Raw genomic sequence first — 17,420 nt, 5'->3', positions numbered from 1 at the left:
CACAAAGCTAGCCTTGTTAAATTAAAAAAAAAAATTGAAATAATGTCAACCATCTTTTCTGATCACAATGCTATGAGATTAGAAATCAACTACAAGAAAAAAAATGTAAAAATCACAAACACGTGGAGCCTAAACAATATGATACCAAACAAACAATGGATCACTGAAGAAATCAAAGAGCAAATTTAAAAATGCCTAGAGACAAATGAAGATGAAATCACAGTGATCCAAAACCTATGGGATGAAGCAAAAGCAGTTCTAAGGGGTAAGTTTATAGCAATAAAATCTTACCTCAGGTAACCAGAAAAATCCTTAATAAACAACCTAGTCTTATACCTAAAGCAACTAGAGAAAGAAGAACAAACAAAACCCAAAGTTAGTAGAAGGAAAGAAATCATAAAAATGTAAGCAGAAATCAATGAAATTGGGATGAAGAAAACAAGAGAAAAGATCAATGAATCTAAAAGCTGGTTCTTTGAAAAGATAAACAAAATGGATAAATCTTCAACCAGACTCATCAAGAAAAAACAGGGAGAAGACTCAAATCAACAAAATTAGAAATGAAAAAGGAGAATTTAAAACTGACAGAACTGAAATACAAAGGATTATAAGAGACTACTACAAGCAACTATTTGCCAATAAATTGGACAACCTAAAAGAAATGTACAATTTCTTAGAAAAATACACTCTCTTAAGACTGAACGAGGAAGAAGTAGAAAATATGAACAGACCAATTACAAGTACTGAAAATGAAACTGTGATTTAAAAGAATCCCATAAAACAGAAGTTCAAGACCAGATGGCTTCACAGGCAAATTCTATCAAACATTTAGATAAACATTAACACAAGTCCTTCTGAAACTCTTCCCAAAAATTTCAGAGAAAGGAATACTCATTCTATGAGGCCACCATAACCTGATACCAAGACCAGACAAACCACAAAAAAGAAAATTAGAGGTCACTACCAGTGATGAGCATAGATGCAAAATCCTCAACACAGTTCTAGGAAACTGAATCCAACAATACATTAAAAGGATCATACACAATAATCAAGTGGGATTTATCCCAGGGATGCAAGGATTTTTCAATATCCCCAAATCAACCAGTGTGATACACTGTATTAACAAATTGAAGAATAAAAACCATAATATCATCTCAATAGATACAGAAAAAGTTTTAACAAAAATCAAACACACATTTATGATGAAAACTCTCCAGAAAGTGGGCATAGAGGGAACATACCTCAACATAATAAAGACCACATATGACAAATCTACAGCCAATATAATACTCAATGGTGAAAAGTTGAAAACATTTCCCTGAAGACCAGGAAAAAGACAAGGTTGTCCACTCTCACTACATTTATTCAACATAGTTTTGGAAGTCCATGCCATGGCAATTAGAGAAGAAAAAGAAATAAAAGGAATCCAGATTGGAAAAGAAGAAGTAAAACTGTCACCGTTTGCAGATGACATGATACTATACATAGAAAATCCTAAAGATGCTACCAGAAAACTACTAGAGCTCATCAATGAATTTGATAATGTCGAAGGATACAAAACTCATACACAGAAATCTGTTGCATTTCTAACAAAGAAAGAGCAGAATAAGAAATTAAGGAAACAACCCAATTTACCATTGAATCAAAAATAATAAAATACCTAGGAATAAACCTATCTAAGGAGACAAAAGACCTGTACTACAAAAACTAAAAGATGCTGATAAAAGAAATCAAGGATGACACAAACAGATGAAAAGATATACCATGTTCTTGGATTGGAAAAATCAACATATTCAAAATGACTATAGTACCCAAGGCAATCTACATATTCGGTGTAATCCTTATCCAATTAACAATGGCATTTTCACAGAAGTAGAACAAAAAAATTTATATGAAGACAGAAAAAAACCCAAATAGGCAAAGATTATAATAGTATTAAAAGAAAAATTAAAATTTTCAGTGAACCAGGTAGAGAAAGATCTACACCATGAAAAATAGAGAGTCTGTAATCATCTTTGACTCTTTATTTTGAGTTATTTTACATAGTTTGTTCATGGTCCTTCAAATTGTATATATTATTTATTTTTGTAGACTCTAATGTGTTGAATAAATTTTCTGTTTTCTAAGATTTACTAAACCAACTCACCACTTTATCCTCCAAGCTGTATTTTTGCCTGATGACAGTGTAAGTGAACAGTTGGTAAATTAATAATCCTTCATGGAAGCTCTATTGATTTGTACAAATTCTGCCTGGACTGCCCCATTTAGGCATCTTGTATTACTTATGAAAACAATGACATAAGATTTCCTTATTGTTGAGTAAAACCACTATAGAATATATTTCTATTTATAAGAATGAAGTTTTTCTTATTTATTTCTTTGTATTGACTCATATAATTGACATCCATAAGCAGAAGTCAATTACAATCAAAATGTCTGCACTATGTTTGTGTAGGTATTAAGGGAAAAGGGATTATTGCCTACATTGCCCAAAGCTCATTAGCTACCTGATGTTCAGAGGTACACAAGTCTCAAAGGATAGATGAGCAAATCTTAAATCTTGAAATAATTTAATCATGGCAGATCCTTTAGGTTGAATGTAGTTTTGTTTTTAGATAAGAAATTAGATAAAATTAAAGCTGAGCATGTGAATGTTAAATGCTTGGAAAAGCCAGCTCACCGTTTACTAAGAAGGAAGATCTTGCAATGTGGCATTACCTAGATTATCTCATAATGGTCCAATATTTTGTTCTCAGGCTTATAAGTACAGAAATAAATGTGTATGTATATATTTATATTATGATTATTATAAATTATTATAATCATATTATATATTGTTGTATATAATACTCTATAAGTTTATAAGTAAGAAATATATAAGTATATATATTTATTATAATATACTTATATAAAATATAATTACATAAAATATAATTATTATATAAAATATTATATATAATTATTTCCAAGTTGGTTAAAGTTGGTTAACTCATAATATCCAAATATCTAAGAGACTCAAAGACTATTTTGCTGAGATACTCACAATCGGAGATGCTCTGATAATGTGGAGGTACTAATGCATGACAAAATGCAGAATTGTTCCATGAGCCAGAATTCTAAGAGAGAAACCCATTGACTTCCTAGGGTACTCTGCTTCCAATGATATTCTTCTTTTTTTATTTATCAGAATAAAGGCATTGGGTTGTGGTTTAGGGTTTCTACTTTTCCATAAATCTGACTTGGGTAAGATTCTGCCCTTGGCACATGCTGATGATGTGCCTTTGGACAAGCTGCTCAATGTGTTTGTATTCCAATTTTGTTGTCTATGTAATAGTTTTATTATGCTCATCTTCAGCATAATGATTGTTATGTTTAAATGCTAGCCTTTGGTAACTCACGAATGAGTGTCTAATATGGTGCAGGCATATAACCATGTCTTGGGTAAATAATAATGAATGAAAGAGACAAGTTACCTTCTCTTAGGCAACAAATAGAATGGTAGAGCAAAAAACAATGCACTAGTAACCATGTTAATAAACACATGATTACAAATTATGATACAGTCTATAAAGAATTTAATGGAGCCCCAAAAATGTCAGGAATGGAAAAAATCTACATTGGACCTTGAGATTAAAGATCGCTTCTATGAAGCAATTGGTATTTGAGCTGTACGTGAAGGGACAGGTTAGAGACAGAATCCCAGAAGTGGCAAGAATGATATATTCATAAAATTCAGTATGTGTCAAGCACCTGAGGCAATCGATGGCTTTGAGATTCTGAGGACCCTGAAAGGTGGTCACTTTTACTATGCTGGGTTGAAGGACAGAGAGAAAAAGAAATGAGAGAAAAGGAAAGAGAGATTTTTAAGCAGGAGTAGCTCTTGATCTGATTCATTATAAAAATATGAATCTAGCTGCTGCACATAGAAGGATAAGAGAGAGGCCTGACTGGAAGTGACATAGTGATTAAGCTATTTGCAAAGGACATATAAAACCTCCCACATACTTATCAGTAAATGTAGCTGTTATTACTGAAACAGTATTTTATACATAATTAGAAATCCAGCATCACTGTGATTTGGCTAATAGGCTTATAGATCTTTGACCAAAAGTTCAAATTACCTGTCATCTGTGTTCTGCTTCTAAATGCTCCAAACTGGAAAATGTCTGATATTGACTATACTAAACTTTATTAAAACCCATATTCATATTTTTCTCAATCCTGCTTCTCCCTTCATTTACTCACTCCTAGCAGATTCCTTATAGAATTATTCATAGCCTCACTCTCACACTGTCTCACTCAGTGACCACTTTCAGCAGAGGACCCCATCCCTCTCTTTCAATGAACAAATGTTACTTTCAATTTAATATAGATTCCAAATGGTACAATGGTTTAAAATAAAATTTTATCCTTTCTTTCTTCTTAGAGAAATTATTTTCCTCTTCCTTTATAAGGCTAAAAACTTTCTATTAATTCATCTGGGAACTAGCATCTCCAGTTATCTGCAATTTTTACTGTTCAACTGAACAACATGTGTGAACATGTGTGTTGTTCTTATAGGACAGGAAGAATTTAATATCATCCATTTCATAAGACTCAACTTCACATCTTGAACCAGGTTTTTCTCTCCCTCTCTCTCCACCCCTATTCTTTTGTTGCAGTTTTAGCTCAACAAAGAGCATGATCTTCCCATACAAATAATCTGCCCATACTAAAATAAGACATGCTATTTTTGGTGTATTGTTGTGTGCAAGACAATGTCTTTCCCATTTTCTTCCTTTTACCACTGGGGTTCTAGAAAATGCAACCTATATCCTGTCTTTCATTCCTCCATCACTTGCAATCTGATTTTTCTTCACTATTCTGCTCCTATGAAGGTCATTAGCAATTGCTCATATCTGTCAAAATACAGATATGTCTCAGTTCTACTTTATTCTGTTTTATTATAATATTTTGTCTATGCTGAGATGTGGTTTACTGTAAGGGATAAGAGCTAATGTGGCAATATTCCAAAACAGATTGCCTGGGTTCAAATTCTGGTTTCAATAATTACTTGTTATTGTTATTATGAGTTATCACAAATAAATTGCAAGTTACTTAAGTTCTGGTATCTTCATATGCACCTTTGGGACAATAATAGTATCTATTCATTGACTTGTGAAAATTAAATAATTTAATAGATATAAATAGCCTAGAACAGTGTTGACTACATTGTAATTCCACAATTCATGTTAACTATTGTGATTATTGATGACATATTTATCGACATTCTCCATTTTGGCACTGTTCCCTGACAGATTTCTTTACCTAAGGGTGTTAAATCTTCATGATGATCTTAATATCCTTTTCATTTGCAAGTGATTGGCCAGTCTGGAAAATGTTTCCAAGTTTTTCAAGCATAACAAAACTGTGGATATTGAGACTTCATCCATATCTGTTCACTATGGTGTACGTTATATCTGATATGGTGTCTGGCAAATGGTAGGTTTCCAGTGAATGTTATCAGACGTATGAATGAATGAACACTTTAAAAATGTTTAGCCCAGAAAACTCTGATAAAATCTCAAATAAAATCTTAGAAATGAATTTATGAGAGAATATGGTCATTAATTTATATTATAACATACTTGATCCACAGATGGTAAGGCTTATTTCACCTTCCTTCTTCACTTAGTAATAAAAAGTTGTATTTCTGAAGTATAAATTCCAACATGGTTTTATTTTCTCTTATTTTATTATTTTCTAACATCTGTTATCACAAAAGCTATTTAGATACCCTTTTCAGTTTATTTAGTACATATGTCATTACCAAATGTAATTTATACATTTAATTAACAGTTAATGTACTAATTTTATAATAATTTGAAGTTCACAAATGCATAAACATAAATTTATCTGTTTTCAGAATATTCTAGTTGTTACTAGTTACATGAGAGGTACTTTTGTGAAATTAAAACAATTGTGATAACAAAAATATCAACCAAAGAAAACATTGCATTACCACTAGCAAGTATGTATTAAGTATGTATCAGGTAGTTGATAACCAACACCTGTTTTATCCACATACTCTCTCCCTCTGACTTTTACGAACATGTCCCTTCAGCTGACCTTTAGATCAAGGTAAATGAATGAAACAGAGATATGGAAAATGTGATTACATCAAAGCTGATATACATTAGAAAGAAAGGTCAGGCACTATATAAGAAAAGTATAATAAAAGATCCTATATCCAGGAAAGTACAAGTTGGGGGTACTGGATAGAAAAGTGGCTCATTGTGGTAAAAAAAAGAAAAAATGCAATCTGAATTTTGGGTAGTTTTGAAATAGAGAGCAGAGAGATTTAAGGAAGACTCTAACTTCTGTATATATGACATACATTGATCTAGGAAGGATAGAGGGATAAAAAGAGATATTGACAACAATAGATTTAAAAGTAATTTGCTTATGGTATAAACGGAATCCTCTGTTTGCATTTTTGAGAGCCTTTGGTAAAGTTAAATTGTTTTACAATTATTTTAGGTTATTGAACTGGGATGTTTTTGAATGTGATTCTATGCCAAAGCCAGCTTCAAAGCAAGGACAAAGTGTACTCTCTTTATGTGGACTATATCTTAGTTATGGAAACAATAATTTAATAAAATATAGTGGCTACTCAAAAGTGAAAATATTTGGAGTAGATTATATACAGGTAGGTTTGACACAATAAAATAACAATTAAAAAAGAAACCTTGTAAGTATGGTTAATTTCTCACAATTAAAGATAGATTATTTTTCTTCTCTCACATATAAATAAAGTGAAATATATCAAAGTGAAGTGACCATCTTATCAATGACTATATGAAAAGCACGAGGCAAAGCTTGTGAAACTTTCAAAAATATTAAAAACAAATAAATGAGTAGGTAAATGTAAATTGTTATTAGTTTCCACAAGGGGTTAAATTTAAGCAAATGATTTTTAAATTAAATGATTTTTATATCCATAAATTTTTCTGTGGTAGAGTAAATTTGAATTATAATAGAAAAACAATAGTTATCTTAATTTTACTGTTACTTATTGCATGTATTAGAGTAGTACCATCTACCAACTCTTTTAGAATAACTAAGTAATGAGAACAATACCTAATTTTCTCTTAGATCACTTTTTTCTCTGGTTACCAAGATCTTTAATTTTCACCACGATTGGTTAATTAGGTGATAAGTTTCCCACCTCTCTGATTCTTTACTGGGATCACACACTGTCATCTTCTTTCCCATTATGAAACTACTATGTCAGTCTTGAATTTTCCACTAATAGTTACTATCTGGAGAGACAGCATTTTAAGTTTGCATGGAAACCATACTTCTGTAGGCTTCATTCCAAAGTGACTCTAAATTCCATACCCTCTGATTGACAAGTGGGTCTTGTATTTTTCACAGTTTTAATAGGAGAAGAAACAAAAGGGGGAAAAAGATCATTGAGTTGTTCATAGGCATCCTCTGTGACTGAAATTGATAGTGAACATGAAGACAAAGCTTATATTCTGGGGTATGCTTTAAAGGTCCCATAATGTCACTGGAAAAATTATCAAAGCAGCAGGGTAAGGAAAATATGGCTTCAGAACCCAGCACAGTCTGACTTTACCAGAGTAACTGTATTCTAAATCATTCAGGTATATTCGGAACTTTAAAACTGTTTCTTTCTTTTTCATTTTTGGTTTTATAGTTATTTGATGTTATTTGTATGTATATATATATGTATGTTATTTGTATGTTATTTGGTTTTATAGTTATTAGTATGTGTAAGCAGATAGGACAGCATGGACTCTACATTCAAATAAACATTGAAAATTTCACTGAAAGTCAACAATTAAACAATGGTTTAATATGACTTTGTGTCACATTCCCCTTCTTATATTGATGAACTTTTTCCTAAGCTGAAGTCAAATTTATGCTAAATTGACCTGAATTCTCCTCCACTCTGCCTACTTCCTGCTTTCTTAGCTTCTATCCTGAATCAAAATTATATCTCTTCAAGAAGACATAGCTCAATTCTATCACCCTTTCATAAAGTCATCTACTGATGAAACCACATGGTATTTTAACTCTACAATTTATAAACTGTGATGATTATATGGCACCATAGAGGAAAAAATTATATAAAAGAATAATGTAAAATAATAACACACATTAAATACTCAGAAATGTTTATTTAATAATATAGTACTAATGTGGAGTTCCTACATTATTAAGTAAAACAGACATTTATTTTTAAATCGAAGTACATGGTATGGGTGTTAAGGATATTGAAAAGAGGGTTCTAATTGTACTTTCAAAGAAGAAAAATTGGGTCAATTTCAGAATGCTTTAGTAGACTTATGAAAATATCAGTTTTCTCTCATCTTTTCTAATTTTACCCCCTTATTTCTATATTATGTCAGTTGGTCAGTCAATCAACCAATATTAAATTGTGTCTGCTCTTTGCCACTCACTGTGTGAGACAGGGCTAGAGAAGTGAATAAGGTAGAAAAAAGAAATTAAAAAGCATACATACAAAATGAATTACATCACGGATATCAAAAAATTATGAAGGCTCTGAGATTTTACTTTACTTGTGAGCTAACAGGTTACCCTGCCACAGTTTCCTGAATCTTGACAGAAGACATGAGACTCCTGGGTCAGAGGAAAATCACTATTGCTCACAGCAAAGTGGGTAGCATGAGCTTTCTGCTCTCTCAAGTCTTATGGTATCATTGTGTATACAGGCCCATGGAAGATGCTACACACACAGTGGGTTTGCATTGAAGCTAAGGAACCCTGAGTTGAGAAGCCCTGGATAGTTTTATTTCTTTACCTTTATTCAGATCATAAACACATTTAAAAAAATACAGTTTTATTGAGCTATAATTTATATACCATACAATTCACGTATTAAAAGGGAAAAATTAGGTTGTTTTTGTTTTAATATTACAGTTTGGGGAAACTATCACCACAATCAGTTTAGAACATTTTTATCACCCACAAAATTACTCCACACCCATCATTATTTCCCATTACCCAACCTCCTTCCCACAACCCTGGACAACCACTAATCTATTTTCTGTTTCTATAGATTTTCCTATTCCTGACATTCAATATGAGTGAAATCAAACTATATATGGCCTTCGTGACTGGTTTCTTTCTCTTAATATAATGTTTTCAAGATTCATCTATGATGAAGAGACCTAAATCTTATATATGGAGAAATTAAGAAAACCTTCCCCACCTTAGCCTGGAAGAGATATTATCTCAGTTATATTGGAAGGAAACCTATCTGCCTTTTGTTCTAGTGGGAGACACAATTTATTTTCCAAGGCTCTTTTCTATGCAAACATCCTTGAAAAGATAATCCAGGACAAAAGCCCATACAGTGTGTATAAAACCTCCATGGAGAATTGCTCCCCAGTAATTACAACTGGACAATATGTTGAGAAAGGAAAGGCAAGTTGCTATGGTAACACATAAGAGGGGAACCTAACCAATCTGAGGTTACCTAGAACTTCCTCAAGAAGTTGATATTTAATCTGGAACCTGAGAAGAAGATAAGTTAAGAAGTGAATGAACAGGAGAAAAATAATTCTGGGCAACAGCTGCAAACATTATTTTTAAATCATTACTCAGGCTATAAACACATTAAGAAAAAAGTTTTATTTATTTAAAGAGCATGTATAAAAGTGAAGAGGCAGGAAGTAAAAGGTACATGCGTCAGATACAGCTGGAAATTAACACAAGAATGGAAGAATGTCATGAGATGAGACCATTATGGCAAGTAGATGACAGATCATGCAGGGCATGTGGGTCATGATAAGGACTTTCAAATTTATTCCAAAATAATGGAACTCAATTGAAGGAATTTAAGCAAAATAATGAATTTATCAGATTTTTTTCCTAAGGAAATATTTATAAAGTTGAGCAGTGTATAAAAGCACTGAATGAAAAAAAGTGTATGTATATGTGTGTGTGTATATATATATATATATATACACACATATATACATATATATGTATATATATACACATATATATATGTATATATACACATATATACATATATATGTATATATATACACATATATATATGTATATATATACATATATACATATATATGTATATATATACATGAAAAAGAAAAATGAATTCAGTTTATGGTGAAATATTGCCTAGTTTCTTGTATTATTTCGAAAATGACAATTAATCCTAAACAGAAGATTTTGGTCACAGTTTTTTTTTAAGTTTTGTCTATAGATCATAATATAATTATTGAAATAGATTATATTATATAGGGAAAGACTATTGAGTGAAAATAAAAGACTAGGACTAAACTCTAAGAAACAAAAAGACAAGAAAATAAGGTAAACAAATATTTGGCAAAAGAGGAAGAACCAGTGGTGTCTAAGAAAGTGTTTTTAGAGAGGAAAAAGAAAAAAAAAAGAAATCCAGCAGACTGTGTTATATTGGAAGGAAATTTTAAAAAGTGTTTCCAAATTTCATCTTCAAGCCTCAACCAATTAAATAAATATTTTCTTGTGATCTCCTCCTGTTCCTTTCATCTATTCAACAGCTTTTTAAGTTATGAAAAATTAACTTTACTCTTAATGTTCCAAACATATCAGTCCAATAACCTTTAATGCCTTGTTCTCCAATGTCATATTTTTATAGTCATATTTCACATTGTCATAATTTAAACTTTAAAAAAGTTGAATGTTTCTAGTAAAAATTTGCCCATATTCCCAGGTGTATGCCAGAAACTGTAAGATCCCCTATAAAGTTTGGGGTGCAGTAATATCCTGGAAGACACATGGGACTAAGAGTCAGGAGTACAGGTCATTAAATTCCAACTCTGCCACTTAATGTATATATTATGGCCTCAGGCATAAACTATGCACCTTGAGTTCCTCATATGAAAAATAGAGTAACTATACCTTCTACACAGACTGCTGTAAGACTTAGAGGAGACAATATTCAACAGGCAATGGTACACATTTTAGAAGAAAAAATCAGAGAGAGAATAGAATTTGGCATTTATGAAGTGTCTTTTTAATGCCAGATATTCTGGAAAATATTTTATGGAAAATTGGTTCAGAGTCTGAATAAACTAGGTTACTTAGAGTCCTATGTGTGGATTTTCACTTAGAATGTTTTCAATTTTGTTCAGAAAAAAATAGCCCCAACATGTTTTACAGGTTGTAATTATGACTGGATAGATCATAATGGTTTATTCTGTCCGTAAAATCCTTCAAATTGAGTATTATTTTAGTCTAATTTGTCCTACTCCACTAGAGAACAGAAATACCAAACTAAGAGAACAGAACAGACACTCCAAATTAGTACCCAAGTGCTTTCTTCTGTGTAAAAGAAATCACAGTATAACTCACAACTATTTGCCCAGAAATGTTTCCATTGCCAGTTACAAACAGACCTTGGCAAACTTTCCCAAGGGGAAAATAAGCCACTTAATTTGGTTAACTAAATCTTCTTTAATGTTTAAAATAAAGTAGCCAGGCTATGTACCATTCTGTTTGGGTTATTTCCACCTATATTCAATCCGGAAAGCAATGCACCACATTTATTTCAATATGCCAGTAATTACCAACCAGAGAATGTCTGTGATGAGACCATTACTAACAAAAAAGGCCATGGACTGTTTGTTTGTTTGCTTTTGTTTTTTGTTTGTTTGTTTGTTTCTTCCTCTGCTGCTTCTAATGCAAGAGAACATTTCAAATATCAGGTCCAAGAACTCTTTAGAGCCAAGAATATTCAAAGACTTGCAGCAGGTGGGAGTACCACCTGTTCTTGTTTTACTCCAGAAAAAAACAATTGCCTCTTCAGAGTCTCCAGCTGTGAATTGTGAATTCAAGAGTGACTTTGAATGCAGACGAATACTGAGAACAGTTCTCTTTGAAAAACTGAACCCGTTAGGAAAAATGATCATTCATGTATTATACATAAAATGAAAGGTTAAAAACCACAACTCAAAGCAAAAGCTAAAGCCACAACAAGGGTCAATATTAATCGTTGTTAATTAGGTTCAACAGAAAGAAGGAAACTCATCAGTTGTGAAGTGTATGCTTTTGCAGATGAAGTAGCAGTGTAAATATTCAATTCTGTAACAGAAAAGACAAGCTCATGTTTATTTTCTCTGTAGTGTAGACATTGTTTCAATTAGTGCCAGATGACTACTCCCTTTTATGATTCAACAAAGTTACAAAATTCTTCCTCCTCTAAATATTACCAACTAGGAAATACCAAGTGTCACATCTTTTTGTGTTTAATTTTGATTGACTATGAGGAGAAAGCAATGGGTAAAGAAAAGAGAAGAAAACTGTAACCTCAAACACTAATGAAAGTTTAAAGGATATTCTTCTAATTTTTCTCTGGATGATAAATTAAATTTCTTACTTTATTGAGCTAACCTAACCCATGGCTCTCCTTGAATTTCTAACCAAATCAAAGTTGATCCGAGATATTTTTTTCTGAGAAATATTCCATTCCAGCTATATTCAAATTCTCCTAGTTAAAACATTAATGCAGGCTATTTTTGTACATTTTATTACTTTCTTAACTGGAAAATAACTCAACATTAATACAATTTTATCATCAAAACTTCTTGTTCATTCCTAACTATTTACTTGGTTATGTATAGACACATTTAATTATGGACATGTGAGATTGTGTTTGTACTTATGAAGTACCTTGTCATCACACTGATCAATTCAAACTCTGGTATTAATGACTCAGAATGATTTAACACTGATTACTTAGAAAATACTGAAAAAGCATTACATATATGTGTGTGTGTATCTGTGTGTCTCTGTGTCTCTGTATATATATATAGCATGCAGTCTATACAATAACATATAAACTGAAAACTAAAAACACTTATGTGTGGACTTGATATTTGAAATATGTTCTTAGTTTGTTTCTTCGGTTTCTCCTTTTCTATTTTATCCAGTGTCAACATTTACAAAGCAGAGAATCTGTATTCAAATAATATATACTGAGGAATTATGATGAGCAGTCATATATATATATATATATATATATATATATATATATATATATATATATATATATATATATATATATATATATAATCTAATTTACCTCAAATCAACTCTGTAAGTTAAGTATTACTATCACTGCTGTCCAGACATTAAAATAACATGAGGCATGAGACATTCAAAACATACTTATACAACAAATAACTGGATGAATAAATGAATAACTTATTCCAAATCCTCATAATGCTTCAATGCCAAGACACAAAATCAGACTCCTGTCACCTTTATCAAAGTTCTTTCCACATGTTAATCACACGTTTTATAATATTACACCTACAAAAGAGGTGTCACTTACTCAATATGGAAGACAAATTCCAAAACTATTTCCAAGAGCTGTTTCACATTGTACTCTCTAAAATAGCTGAATAGTTGTAACCACTCTCTCTTCCCTCTATAAATGAGTAATATGACACTTGTTTGGCATTTTTTGAAACAACGTAACTAGCCTGAAACTTTTAGTAAGTGGATACAGGAGCAGTTGTGGATTGTCCCCAAGATATGAAAATGCCACTTTTCCAGTAATTCAGTTATAACATCTACTTCATCTGTAAATATTGGATACAGGTAAGTATTATTCCAAATGTTTCTTTTGTATGTGTGTGCTGCATTAACCCCTCTTATTGGCATTTTGAAACAATTTCATATACAATTAAAGACTTTAAGTCCAGAGATGTCTCCGAAACTCTTTTTGAAATCACTCATGATGATGTGTCTTTTTCATCTAGAAGAAACTTAATGAGTATCATCTGCTCCCAAACACAGATTTTTATGTCCCTGTATTTTCCATTTGTATAACACAATGAAAATATTCTACTGATAACAAACTGTTCTTTTTAATTAACAGCCTACTGAGGTTCAGAATTTGTAATCTTAGAAGACTGTTATTAACCTTTAAGAATTCTGTGCTCATTTTATAGGCCAATTTGATGCAATATTAGAGAATGCAACATTGTTATGTTCATTTCACTGACTTAATCACTGACCTATAAATTAATAGATAAAAAAATAAATATGGTGAAATAACATGAACATAATTAACTTTTTCTCATTTGAGAATGACATTTTGATAAATCAAAACTCTAATTGCTTTAACTTTTAGCAGGAAATGATATTGGACAGAAACCTTTATTCCTTTAACATGGAAATACTGCATTCAAACTTTTAAAATTTAATTAAAAAAAAAAAAGACTCAGAAGGGAATACATTCAGTCTTGTAGGACAACCTAACAGCAGAAGTATAGTCACTTAATTCTTTAAGAAAACACGAAGGAGAGATTACAGTGGCTGTAAGTACATCAGTGTCACTGTAGAAATTTTATTTGAGATCTTTTAAAAATCTGACCTATTGTAGCAATTTATTAGGCAGGATAGAACCAATGAAACCATCCTGCTACTTACAATTGCATGTCATTTTTATAGCTCATTTGTGTACTAAGACTATTAATAGTGATGATATCTTCAACATTTTGAATAAAAATAATAATTTTAACAAAATTAAAATAATAACCAAAATAAGAAAGATTTAAAAAAAAAACACTTAAAATCTTTACTGAAAGTAATGGACATACTGCTATCATAAAATATAGTGAGTAATTTTTAGTTTTGTGAACTTGAGCTAGCCTGTTTCTCTTTTAGAACTATAGGGTTACACTCAATCATTCCAAAGACATCTTCCAAGTCTGAAATGAAAAATAAATGAATAAATAACAATGTGTTAAACTCCAAAAATATGTTATTAGTTTTACATCTTTTATAATCCTCATAAGGTCTCTCAGATTTAAGTATTGTTATACGTCACATTATATGAATAATCTTGGATAACTTAAGATGTTCTTATCTAAACCCAGGTTTTCCAAATCCTGGATCTTGAAAGTATGTTCAGCCGCTTTCAATGTAAAATAATGAATGGATGCAATTGAAAAAAGAAAAAAATCTGGATCTTTACAATATATCTATGTATAAACATTAAAAATATAGAATGCAGAAGAAGACAATCTTCATATGTCTTTTATTTTTCTTGCTAATTGTACATTTTAGGTGCAAATTTTTAGTTATGTTAAGGCAATAAATATTTCCTGATTGAGATGATTAAATTAAATTTTCCTTATTAACCTGTAAGTCCTTGACCATAGATTACTCTCTGCCCTTATTTTTAAAGTGCATTTACTTCAAAATTATTATTAACAGGCAAGAATCCTAAAGTGACAGCTAATTTTGATTATAAGAAATATAAAGACTAGAGTATGATTATTAAGCTCAGACATCATGCTAGTGACTTCAACAAATGGATTTTTATTTATATAATTTACCTTAGGTATTAGTATACTATGGTCCTCTCACTGACCAACTCTTTTTGAAAAGTAAAGTTTCATTGGAAGTCTCATCCATTCATTTATATATTGTTTATGTCTGCTTTCCCACTACAGAGCTGGGTAGTTGTAACAAAGATCCCATGACTATGAAATCTAAATATTTATTGTCTGGCCTTTTATAGAAAAAGTTTGTTGATGCTTGCTTTAGCTATTAAAATCTCTTAGCCCAAGGAAGCAGTTCTTAATCTAGTTTCCATGCAAAAGGATCATGTAAGAAATCCAAGGTGTGTGACAAAGATAGGGAAAATACTTTGAATCTTTATTTACTTATTATTGAGAATTTGCATTATGAATGAAAGCAAACCCCACAATTGTAGTAGCTGTATTTTTGAATATGTAAACAATAAAAATTACAGATATTTTCATAACATATATTAATTATTGCAGATATGTTTAAAATATCATTAATGTTTATCACTGATCCCTAATTATGATATGCAAACTCTCCAAAACCTCTTTAGTGTGTTAATAAACAAACACATTCAATATCAAAAATTGTTTGTAAATATGTTGGTAATTAAATATTTTATAATTAATTTCCTTTGTAATTTTTTATATTGTACTTGTATTTAAAGACTTTATTTGGAGAAGTGTTTCATAGGCTTTATCAGAAATGTGAAAGTGGTCTATAGCAAAAATAATAATAATAAAGAAATAAAGATAACAAAAATTAAGAACTACTGCTCCAATATACAAACAAATTTTGCTGTATCAAGGAAAGTGTATTTATTTAGATTAGATAACATGTATCAAGTCATCACCAAATGGTTCTTTCTCTTAATAGAATTAAGTTTTAATTATTCTTAACATAATAATTTTAAGCTAAAGGAAAATGATTTCAGATTCCACAGAAGTTAGAGTGTTTCGTGTTAGCACTGAATATAACATACTGAATATTCCATAAATAAGGAAACTGCCAGTAAACACTGCTTGTTTGAGTACCACATCTCTATTAATACTACTTTACTTTACCATTCATTGCTCCTGGATCTTCAGAATGATGGGTAAGCTCTAATTTAAATTCCAAATTACCTGGAAGAATTATGAGACTGTGTTCTGCTCTTTCAACCCTATACATTGCTTTTCTCACAAAATGAATATTCAAGAGGACAGTCTCTTCCCAAAAAGGACAGTTTCATTAGTATTGAAATGTATTCATTTACTCTTATATTCTTCATTGGTTTGAGACTGGAATACTACTTATCTATTGCATGCTTCCAATCTTTCCTCCACATTCATGCATCCATTACAGAGAAGGGTCTCTGAAAGAACTGTCCACACAATATGTTCAGGTTTCTTCACTGTAAGCCTGATGAGTTATGGGAAGGCTGGAAAATGAGATATGAATAGCTTTTTCTGCTTATATGTCTAGTAAATTGATACTTCTATCTCAAAGTAGTATTCTCTAGCATTGGTATAACATTCTCTGATCAACATCCCTTACTGGAAATGATTTTAAGGATCATCGTCATTAATTATATGTGGTTTTCTGATTCTAGTGTACTTAGTGTAGATAATAACTAGAAAAAAAGGTAAAAGAAAGATTGTACATGAATGCTAAATGATAAAACTTTTTTATACGTCTAAAGTGAAATTGGAATGCTTTGAATGTGTTAATATAATCATGCTCTAAAATAGTAAACATGATATTAATTATAGTCAGGTATTGTTTTAGCACATTTGTTTGCTCCTCATTAAACCTTCATTAGTATGACATTCAACATTAGTTCTGTTGATTGGAAATTGTTCACTCCTGGGGTTTAATAAAGCCATGAGTCACAATGTCAAACTACTTTTAATTACACTTATATTGTTCTTTCTCTTGTATCAGGAATAAAGGTTCAAAAGTAACCTAAAACAAATGTGTGAAAAGTTCTGCTACTATTACTGCCTTCTTGGTTTTAAGTTGGCTGTTGATAAATTTTGAAACACTATACTTTAAAGTGCATAGAGCAAGTATTTATAACAAAG

The sequence above is a fragment of the Hyperoodon ampullatus genome (genome assembly GCF_949752795.1).
Source record: "Hyperoodon ampullatus genome assembly, chromosome: 16".
Taxonomy (NCBI): domain Eukaryota; kingdom Metazoa; phylum Chordata; class Mammalia; order Artiodactyla; family Ziphiidae; genus Hyperoodon; species Hyperoodon ampullatus.
The sequence above is the reverse complement of the archived record's forward strand: the minus strand, read 5'-3'. Positions refer to the sequence as shown.